Below are 10,430 nucleotides of genomic sequence, written 5' to 3'. Positions count from 1 at the left end.
TGAACAATCTCCTCCTGAACGACTGGGTACATAACAAAATGATGGCAGAAATAAAGATGTTCTTTGAAACCAATGAGAACAAAGACACAACATACCAGAATCTCTGGGACACATTCAAAGCAGTGTGTAGAGGGAAATTTATAGCACTAACTGCCCACAAGAGAAAGCAGGAAAGATCTAAAATTGACACCCTAACATCACAATTAAAAGAACTAGAGAAGCAAGAGCAAACACATTCAAAAGCTAGCAGAAGGCAAGAAATAACTAAGATCAGAGCAGAACTGAAGGAAATAGAGACACAAAAAATCAATGAATCCAGGAGCTGTTTTTTTTTTTTGAGACAGAGTCTGCCTGTGTAGCCCAGGCTGGAGTGCAGTGGCGTGACCTCGGCTCACTGCAAGCTCCACCTCCTGCGTTCACACCATTCTCCTGCCTCAGCCTCCCCAGTAGCTAGAATTACAGGTACCTGCCATCATGCTGCCAGGAGCTGGTTTTTTTAAAAGATCAACAAAATTGATAGAACACCAGCAAGACAAACAAAGAAGAAAAGAGAGAAGAATCAAACAGACGCAATAAAGAATGATAAAGGGGATATCACCACAGATCCCACAGAAATACAAACTACCATCAGAGAATACTATAAACACCTCTATGCAAATAAACTAGAGGATCTAGAGGAAATGGATAAATTCCTCGACACATACAACCTCCCAAGACTAAACCAGGAAGAATTTGAATCTCTGAATAGACCAACAACAGGCTCTGAAATTGAGGCAATAATTAATAGCTTACCAACCAAAGAAAGTCCAGGACCAGATGGATTCAGAGCCAAATTCTACCAGAAGTACAAGAAGGAGCTGGTACCATTCCTTCTGAAACTATTCCAATCGATAGAAAAAGAGGGAATCCTCCATAACACATTTTATGAGGCCAGCATCATCCTGATACCAAAGCCTGGCAGAGACACAACAAAAAAAGAGAATTTTAGACCAACATCCCAGATGAACATCGATGCAAATATCCTCAATAAAATACTGGCAAACCGAATCCAGCAGCAGCACATCAAGAACCTTATCCAACATGATCAAGTGGGCTTCATCCCTGGGATGCAAGGCTGGTTCAACATACGCAAATCAATAAACGTAATCCAGCATATAAACAGAACCAATGACAAAAACCACATGATTATCTCAATAGATACAGAAAAGGCCTTTAACAAAATTCAACAACACTTCACGCTAAAAGCTCAAACAATTAGGTATTGATGAGACGTATCTCAAAATAATAAGAGCTATCTATGACAAATCCGCAGCCAGTATCATACTGAATGGGCAAAAACTGGAAGAATTCCCTTTGAAAACTGGCACAAGACAGGGATGCCCTCTCTCACCACTCCTATTCAACATAGTGCTGGAAGTTCTGGCCAGGGAAATCAGGCAGGAGAAGGAAATAAAGGGTATTCAATTAGGAAAAGAGGAAGTCAAATTGTCCCTGTTTGCAGATGACATGATTGTATATCTAGAAAACCCCATCGTCTCAGCCCAAAATCTCCTTAAGCTGATAGGCAACTTCAGCAAAGTCTCAGGATACAAAATCAATGTGCAAAAATCACAAGCATTCTTATACACCAATAACAGACAAACAGAGAGCCAAATCATGAGTGAACTCCCATTCACAATTGCTTCAAAGAGAATAAAATACCTAGGAATCCAACTTACAAGAGATGTGAAGGACCTCTTCAAGGAGAACTACAAACCACTGCTCAATGAATAAAAGAGGATATAAACAAATGGAAGAACATTCCACGCTCACAGGTAGGAAGAACCAATATTGTGAAAATGGCCATAATGCCCAAGGTAATTTATAGATTCAATGCCATCCCCTTCAAGCTACCAATGACTTTCTTCATAGAATTGGAAAAAGCTACTTCAAAGTTCACACATAACCAAAAAAGAGCCCGCATTGCCAAGTCAATCCTAAGCCAAAAGAACAAAGCTGGAGGCATCACGCTACCTGACTTCAAACTACACTACAAGGCTACAGTAACCAAAACAGCATGGTACTGGTACCAGAACAGAGATATAGACCAATGGAACAGAACTGAGGCCTCAGAAATAATGCCACATATCTACAACTATCTGATCTTTGACAAACCTGACAAAAACAAGAAATGGGGAAAGGATTCCCTATTTAATAAATGGTGCTGGCAAAACTGGCTAGTCATATGTAGAAAGCTGAAACTGGATCCCTTCCTTACACCTTATACAAAAATTAATTCAAGATGGATTAAAGACTTACATGTTAGACCTAAAACCATAAAAACCCTAGAAGAAAACCTAGGCAATACCATTCAGGACACAGGCATGGGCAAGGACTTCATGTCTAAAACACCAAAAGCGATGGCAACAAAAGCCAAAACTGACAAATGGGATCTAATTAAACTAAAGAGCTTCTGCACACCAAAAGAAACTACCATCAGAGTGAACAGGCAACCTACAGAATGGGAGAAAATTTTTGCAACCTACTCATCTGACAAAGGTCTAATATCCAGAATCTACAATGAACTCAAACAAATTTACAAGAAAAAAACAACCCCATCAGCAAGTGGTCAAAGGATATCAACAGACACTTCTCAAAAGAAGACATTTATGCAGCCAACAGACACATGAAAAAATGCTCATCATCACTGGCCATCAGAGAAATGCGAATCAAAACCACAATGAGATACCATCTCACACCAGTTAGAATGGCCATCATTAAAAACTCAGGAAACAACTGGTGCTAGAGAGGATGTGGAGAAATAGGAACACTTTTACACTGTTGGTGGGACTATAAACTAGTTCAACCATTGTGGAAGTTAGTGTGACGATTCCTCAGGGATCTAGAACTAGAAATACCATTTGACCCAGCCATCCCATTACTGGATATATACCCAAAGGATTATAAATCATGCTGCTATAAAGACACATGCACATGTATGTTTATTGCAGCACTAGTCACAATAGCAAAGACTTGGAACCAACCTAAATGTCCAACAATGGTAGACTGGATTAAGAAAATGTGGCACATATACACCATGGAATACTATGCAGCCATAAAAAATGATGAGTTCATGTCCTTTGTAGGGACATGGATGAAGCTGGAAACCATCATTCTCAGCAAACTATCACAAGGACAAAAAACCAAACACCGCATGTTCTCACTCATAGGTGGGAATTGAACAATGAGAACACATGGACACAGGAAGGGGAACATCCCACACTGGGGCCTGTTGTGGAGTGGGGGGAGGGGGGAGGGATAGCATTAGGAGATATACCTAATGTTAAATGAAGAGTTAATGGGTACAGCAGACCAACATGGCACATGTACACATATGTAACAAACTTGCACATTGTGCATATGTACCCTAAAACTTAAAGTATAATAAAAAATATATACATATGTGCATCAAAAAAAAAGATTTCTTGAGGTCTTAGATTCATTCTGAAAGTGCTATCCACTTTTTTGTACTTCAAAATGACACAATTGTGACCCTTGAAATACTCAGAGAATATTTTACTTGTAGATCTCAAAACTGCATAATAAATATTACTCAGAGTCATAAGCATCGACAGAATCGTAGACAATATTCCTATTCTTTAATGCCTAACACCATACTGACAAGATTAATTGAAAAAATATGCCTTAGGGGAAAAAGTAACAGTTGGGTATGGAGGGTGGGGACGGTCTGGGATAGCAGGAAGGAGAGCCTATGATACAGATTATACTATCTTCATTGTTAAACACTGAATATAATCTCCTATCTTTCCTTACCAGCAGGTTCACCTTCAACCTTCTTGCTTTTACCTAATTTAAATTGTTGCTTTATTCACACCTAAAACAAACCCTGTCATAGGTTCATGGCCATTGTAGCATTTTGTGTACAGACTACAAGTTTTGCTTTAGAAGTTATGAGAGGCAGAAGGAACACAGCTTGAGTTTTTAGTTTTCAGGCTGAGCTTGCAGCAGGGGAGACCGAACAAACTTTGGACTTGAAACCAATCTAACTTGTAAATCATCAAGGAAAAATGAAACTGAAATTTAACAATTAAATCTATCCAGGTCTAGTCTAGGGAAAAGCTGTAAAGTTCTAAAAATGAGGATTTGGGTTCAGTTCGCACATCTCCTGTACCCGATATATCCTGCTCATGCTCCTGGAAAGCATGGCCAACCCTTGGTACCATTTTATGTTTGGTTGATCTGATATCACTCCTTTCAGCATAGCTGATGACCCCAGCTAGCGCCAATTTTTCAAGACCATGTTTCTTCTTCCCACTCTTTTTTTAGTACTACATGCATTTTACCAGTGGTTTTGGACATTGTAATTCATTCCAGAATAGTGGTGACTTTGATCCTAATATTTTCAACTTGTCAGGAGAAGGGAAAGCAGTCCCAAGACAGGTTGGTAGTAGGAATTGGCAACAAGGAGTCATCTTTGGGAATCCCCAATCATACTGGGTGGGCCACCTACTTTGTTTCCAGAGAGCTGGCAAAGATAGGTAGAATATGGAATAAATTTCTCTAGTCATTTTGTTAATGATCTATTCAGGAGAACACAGTGTTTGTACTGAATGATCCTTACTGTTGATATACAAGCCCTATGTCATTAAGTAATGACACACCTCTTGCCTTCAGTTTGCCCATGCTTACTTAGTAAGTTTGAGGATTAAGTTGTATATTTTTATTTGATAGACAACATGATTTAATAATAAGAGACAATAGCCTAGACAGAGGAATAAAGAGTTTCAGGTCCTCTTATTCTCTTACAGCTAAATTGTGGCAAATTACCAAATTTCTGAGTCTCAGATTGCTCTCCCATAAAATTGAAATTTTAAAAGCCTATTACTAGTCTAGGAATCAAATGGAAAATAAACATAAAAGGGCTTTGAAAAATATAAAGTTCTTCACTGATAAATCATCATTTATCTTGTTTCTGTCCCTAAAGGGAGTTAAATTTGCCTTAACTCCTCTACTCCCTCTCAACTATTCCTCATCCTTGAGAACAACTTAGAATATTCATTTGTAAAATAGATGCCCCAGTTAGGGGTATGGCTAGAATAAAGCCACTGTCCCTAAAAGAAAATGAACCTACAGCTAAAGTTAGTGAGACCATACAAGGAAGAAAGTGGTCTGTCTGATCTCATAGTTTCAAGAAGGAGCAAATGAACTCCATGAACACTGAGTTATTCACTGTCAAGATGCACGATGTCCAATCAGTTCATTCTGATTTGCGGAATGTCATTAGATCACTAGCATCTAATAGGTGGATGAACTCAGTGTACTCGGGGGTGAAGAGGTATCTCACAGCTGGGAGCTGCCAGAGAGCCAAGGTGCAATCATGAACCATGTTTTCTGAAATTAACTCTGACGAAAAATATTATTCCAGAGAGAAATTTGTCAAAGAATACATAGAGCATTTGGTAAATACAGGACTGAACACTGGAAAATTTAAAAGAATTTTGTTTCATTATAATCACTGAATGGTAGTGTACAGAATTCCATCTCTACAGTTGAAATTGCATCTCCATACAACAGACAACTAGATCTGAAGTTTAATATCTTGCATAGACATTACCATGATTACATATATAAATTACCCCAATCAAGGTGAACAAAGGTGAAATGATGCTGTGCTTATTTTTAAATATTTCTGCCTAGCACTAGTTGGATAGACTGAGCCAAACTTCGGGCCTAATTCTCTGCTCCAATGATGAGAAGTGACATAAAACTATCAAAGACAACCTTACTCAGCACAACATATGTTTAAATAGCAAGTTGCAAATTACACTTCCAGAAGCAAGGTTACATCACCTTGTATTTGATAAAATGATTGGTTTGTCAAAGAGGGAGGATCCTACTTGCCCACTGTTCCAGCATTAGCACTACTTTTTCCAGCTTGCCTCATAAATCCTGGAATAAGGTAACTGATTTCCATCTATAGGCATACCTTGGAGATATCACAAGTTTTGTTCCAGGCTACCACAATAAAGCAAATATTGCAATAAAGCAAGTCATAGGATTTTTTTTTGTTTCTCAGTGCATATAAAAGTGACACTGACACTACAATGTAGTGTGTTAAGTGTGCAATAGCATTATGTCTAAAGAAAGTACATACCTTAACTTAAAAAATATTTTATTGCCAAAAAATGCTAACAATCATCTAAGCCTGAGTTTTAATCTTCTTCCTGGTGAAGAGTCTTGCCTCAGTGTTGATGGCTGCTGACTGATCAGGCTGGTGATTGCTGAAGGTTGGGATGGCTGTGGCAATTTGTTAAAATAACACAACGAAGTTGGCTGCAGCAATTGACTATTTCACAAAATATTCCTCCATGATATGAAATGTTCTTCGATAGCATTTTACCCACAGTAGAACTTCTTTCAAAACTCAAGTCAATCCCCTCAAACTCTGGACTGCTTTGTCCACTAAATTTATGAAATATTTTAAAACCTTTGCTGTCACTTCAACAATGTTCACAGTATCTTCCCAGGAGTATATTCCATCTCAGGAAACCAGTTTCTTGGCTTATCTATAAGAAGTAAGTCTTCATCCATTAAAGTTTTACTGTGAGATTGCAGCAGTTCAATCATATCTTTAGACCCCACTTCTAATTCTAGCTCTCTTGCTGTTTCCACTACATCTGCAGTTACTTCCTCCTTTGAAGTCTCGATCCCCTCAAGCTGAGACTTTGAGTCCCTGAGTGTTGGAATCAGCTTCTTCTAAACAACTATTAATGATATTTTGACCTCTCCCATGAATCTCAAATGTTGTTAATGACATACAGAATGGTGGATCTTTTCCAGAAGTTTTAAATTTACTTTGTCTAGATCCATCAGAAGAATTCCTATCTATGTCATCCATAGCCTTACTACTTCTTAAATAATAAGATGTCAAAGTTAAAATTACTGTTGATCCATGGGCGGCAGAATGGGTTTTGTGTTAATAGGCATGAAAACAACATTAATCTCCTTGTACATCTCCATCAGAGCTCTTGGGTGACCAGGTGCATTATAAATGAGCAGTAATATTTTGAAAGGAATCTTTTTTTTCCTGAACAGTAGGTCTGAACAGTGGGCTTAAAATATTCTGTACATGTATGCTGTAAGTAGATGTGCTGTCATCCACACTTAGTTGTTCCATTTATAGAGTACAGGCAAAATAGATTTAGCATAACTCTTTAGGGCCCTAGGAGTTTCAGAATGATAAATGAGTACTGGCCTCAAATTCAAGTTACTAGCTGCATTAGCCCCTAACAAGAGAGTTAACCTGTCCTGTGAAGCTTTGAAGCTATGAAAGTCCTAGATGGCCTTTTCTTTCTATAGAAAGCTGTGTTATCTACATGGAAAATCTGTTGTTTTGTGTGGCCACCTGCTTCAATTATTTTAGCTAGATATTCTGAAAAACTTGCCACAGCCTCTATATCAGCACTTGCTCCTTCACCTTGTATTTTGATGTTATGGAGATGGCTTCTTTTCTTAAATCTCATGAACCAACCTCTGCTTGCTTCACATTTTTCTGCTACAGCTTCATCATCTCTCTCAGCCTTCACAGAATTGAAAAGAGGGCCTTGCTCTGGATTAGGCTTTGGCTTAAGGGAATGTTGAGGCTGGTTTTATCTTTTATTCAGGCCACTAAAACTTTTCCCATATCAGCATGAGGCTGTTTCATTTTCTTATCATTTGTGTTTTCGTTGGAGTAGCACTTTTAATTCCCTTCTATAACTTTTCCTTTGCATTCAGAACTTAGCTAACTTTGGCACAAGAGGCCTAGCTTTTGGCTTATCTCAGCTTTCGACATAGCTTCCTCACTAAATTCCTTTGAGTTTTCAATTTAAAGTGAGACATGTGCCACCCTTCCTTTTACTTGAACACTGAATAGTCTATTGTAGGGTTATTAATTGGCCTAATTTCAATATTGTTTTGTTTCAAATAGGGAGGCCTGAAGAGAGGAAGAGAGACAGGCGCCACTGGTGAAGCCGTCAAAACACACACAATATTTATTAAGTTTAGCATCTTCTATGAGCAGAGTTTGTGGTGCTCCCAAAAAAACTACAATAGTAACATCAAAGATAACTAATCATAGATCACCATAACAGATGAACAGCAAGTGAACACATGCTGCTTGAAAAATGATGCTGACAGACTTGCTTGAGTCAAGGTTGCCAAAAAACTTCAATTTATAGAAAAACATATTATCTGCAAAGTACAATAAAGGCAAGCAAAATAAAAGGAGGCAGGGATTTGCTTATGCAAACAGCTTCGTTTCTGTGATAAAGGAATATGCTAAGTAAAATATGGACTACCCTGGACTGTCTAATACAACTACAACCGATGTTCACTTGGGCAGGAACTTAGTTCAAGTGCTTCTGTGGTAACGCAACCCAAAAGGCCTCCACAGCAGAAAAGCTGCTATTAAGTATTCACTAAGTAAGTACTGAGTCCCCAGTGTTTCCTGAGGGTTATTTCACAGGCTCTTGACCCTGAAGCCTCTCAGAGTTATTCCAACGTTAAGCTCACTTCTACGAGAAAGGGGTGAGAGGAAAAAAGACCAATAGTGGAAGGCCAGCTTCAGCGCAACACATGTATTTAATAGTTTCTCTCATCTTTAAATAGCTATTCACATTTCCCTTTAAAGTCTGTTTTTGAGGGAGAGAAGCTTTATTCGTACCTACTTAGTGGCTGCTTTATAGCAGTAAAATAGATGCTTCTGCAGAATTCTTTTCTGCTTTTTTTTTGTGAGACGGAGTCTCATTCTATCACCCAGTGGAGGGATCTCGGCTTACTCAATCTCTGCCTCGCGGGTTCAAGTGATTCTCCTGCTTCAGCCTCCCGAGCAGCTGGGACTACAGGCGCGCACCACAACGCCCAGCTAATTTTTGTATTTTTAGTAGAGACGGGGTTTCGCTATCTCGGCCAGGCTGTTCTCGAACTCCTTGTTTCGCTATCTTGGCCAAGCTGTTCTCGAACTCCTCACCTCAGGAAATCCGCCCGCCTCAGCCCCCCAAAGTGGCGGGATTACAGGCATGAACCACCGCTCCTGGCCCCTGCCTTTTTATTAAAGCTACAAATCACACACACCTTTCGCTTCAAGGGGAGGCCCGCCCCCTACTTCGGGCACCCTGTGTTCTCTAATGGCGTGGGGCAGAGCTATCGCGAGACTCCACCGTATCCTCAGCAAGTTTTTAACAGTGTGGACTTGCGCAGAAGAGACTCATGAAGCCAGTGCAGGAGAAAGGGGGCGGGGTGCTCTGACGAGAGCGTTCGCCTTGACCCCACGCTACAGAGCGCGCCCGGCAACTAGGCGCTGTGGTTTCTGGGTCTCCCGGGGAACCCCTACACGTTCCCGCAAAAAGCGCTCGTGCCCAACTCAAGTCGATGTTCGGTGGGTGGCGAATGCGTGCCCGTGATCTGCTGGGTCTGTAGAGGAGCGCAGGCCTGGTGCAAAGAGACTCAAGAGGCCCAGAGAACCAGCTTGGGTAGGCGCTTGGGTGATGGAAGGTCAGGGGTCAGAGGTCGGGAGGGAGGGAGGTGGTCTCTGGCCTCCGGGACCGGGGAGGGAGGACGCTGGTTGTCCTGGAGCCCGGGAAGCTCAAGGGCTGAGAGGGAGCCGCTGCGCGAGTCTTCCCCATCCCTTCCCGATACCGGACTAGCGAACCCCGGACCACCACGTCACTCCGGGGATAAAGTGGGGTCGTGGGAAAGGAGGCTGTGCTTCTCATGCATTGGGGCCTGCGGTGTTTGTCTCGAGCGTCCAACACCCTAGGATCCGGGAGTCCGTCGTCACGCTCCTCGGCCCCGCGGTCGCTTGTTTGCTCGGCCTGCTGGGAGCGATCCGGCGCTGACAGCCCCGCTCAGACTCCGGGAGCCGCTTGTGGGTCTTTCGGAAGATAACTGAGTGGGTATCACCGTGCGCCGCAGATCTGCCCCCGGAGGCTGGAACTGGGCCGCCGCCTCTCTTCTTTGTGCGCGGCATTGTGTTAGTAAAAGGGGAGGCAGAGGCTTCTCAGTCCGACTCAAAGTTCTCTGTTACCTTTGGAGCCAGATTAATTACATTCGAATTCAGAACCACTCTTTCACATTGTACAGTTTGACTGGTAGTTGCTAGGTTTATGAACGAAGATAGGGTGTTATTTGATGATGAATGGTCACTGTATAATATAGTATTATTAAATGACCAGGAAGCTTGTACCCTTTTTCCAAGTGGTTTGACATGAGCACGAGGTAGAAATCCGAGATGTTTGATGCCGTCCAACTTGTACTTAAGGAACTTGGGGCTTTTTCTGAACAAAATGAGATAATTTTAAAGTTATTACTGTTACTTTAAATTATTCCAGTGGGCATTAGTAGGAATGATGAAACTCTTGAATAGAAACGATCTATGATATCTCTACTGT

At 41.0% G+C, this 10,430-nt stretch overlaps 1 protein-coding gene across 8 annotated transcripts in view; it reads left to right on the top strand.

The window, feature by feature from the left end:
- Positions 1-9,238: 9,238 nt before the first annotated feature.
- The window catches only part of SHPRH (SNF2 histone linker PHD RING helicase), an 86,697-nt gene continuing 85,505 nt past the window's right edge, over positions 9,239-10,430 (top strand). For 5 of the 8 annotated variants that reach the window (XR_008654639.2, XR_008654640.2, XR_008654638.2 and 2 more), the window contains exon 1: positions 9,268-9,512. The gene's annotated coding sequence lies outside the window, so the exon portion shown is untranslated. Of the gene's footprint in view, positions 9,932-10,430 lie in introns of all 8 variants that reach the window. The other 3 variants (XM_055266531.2, XM_055266561.2, XM_063631664.1) reach the window with 3 other exon arrangements.

The sequence above is a fragment of the Symphalangus syndactylus genome, chromosome 2, assembly GCF_028878055.3.
Source record: "Symphalangus syndactylus isolate Jambi chromosome 2, NHGRI_mSymSyn1-v2.1_pri, whole genome shotgun sequence".
Classification (NCBI taxonomy): Eukaryota; Metazoa; Chordata; class Mammalia; order Primates; family Hylobatidae; genus Symphalangus; species Symphalangus syndactylus.
Note: the sequence above shows the minus strand (reverse complement) of the source record. Positions and strands in the feature narration are given on the sequence as shown.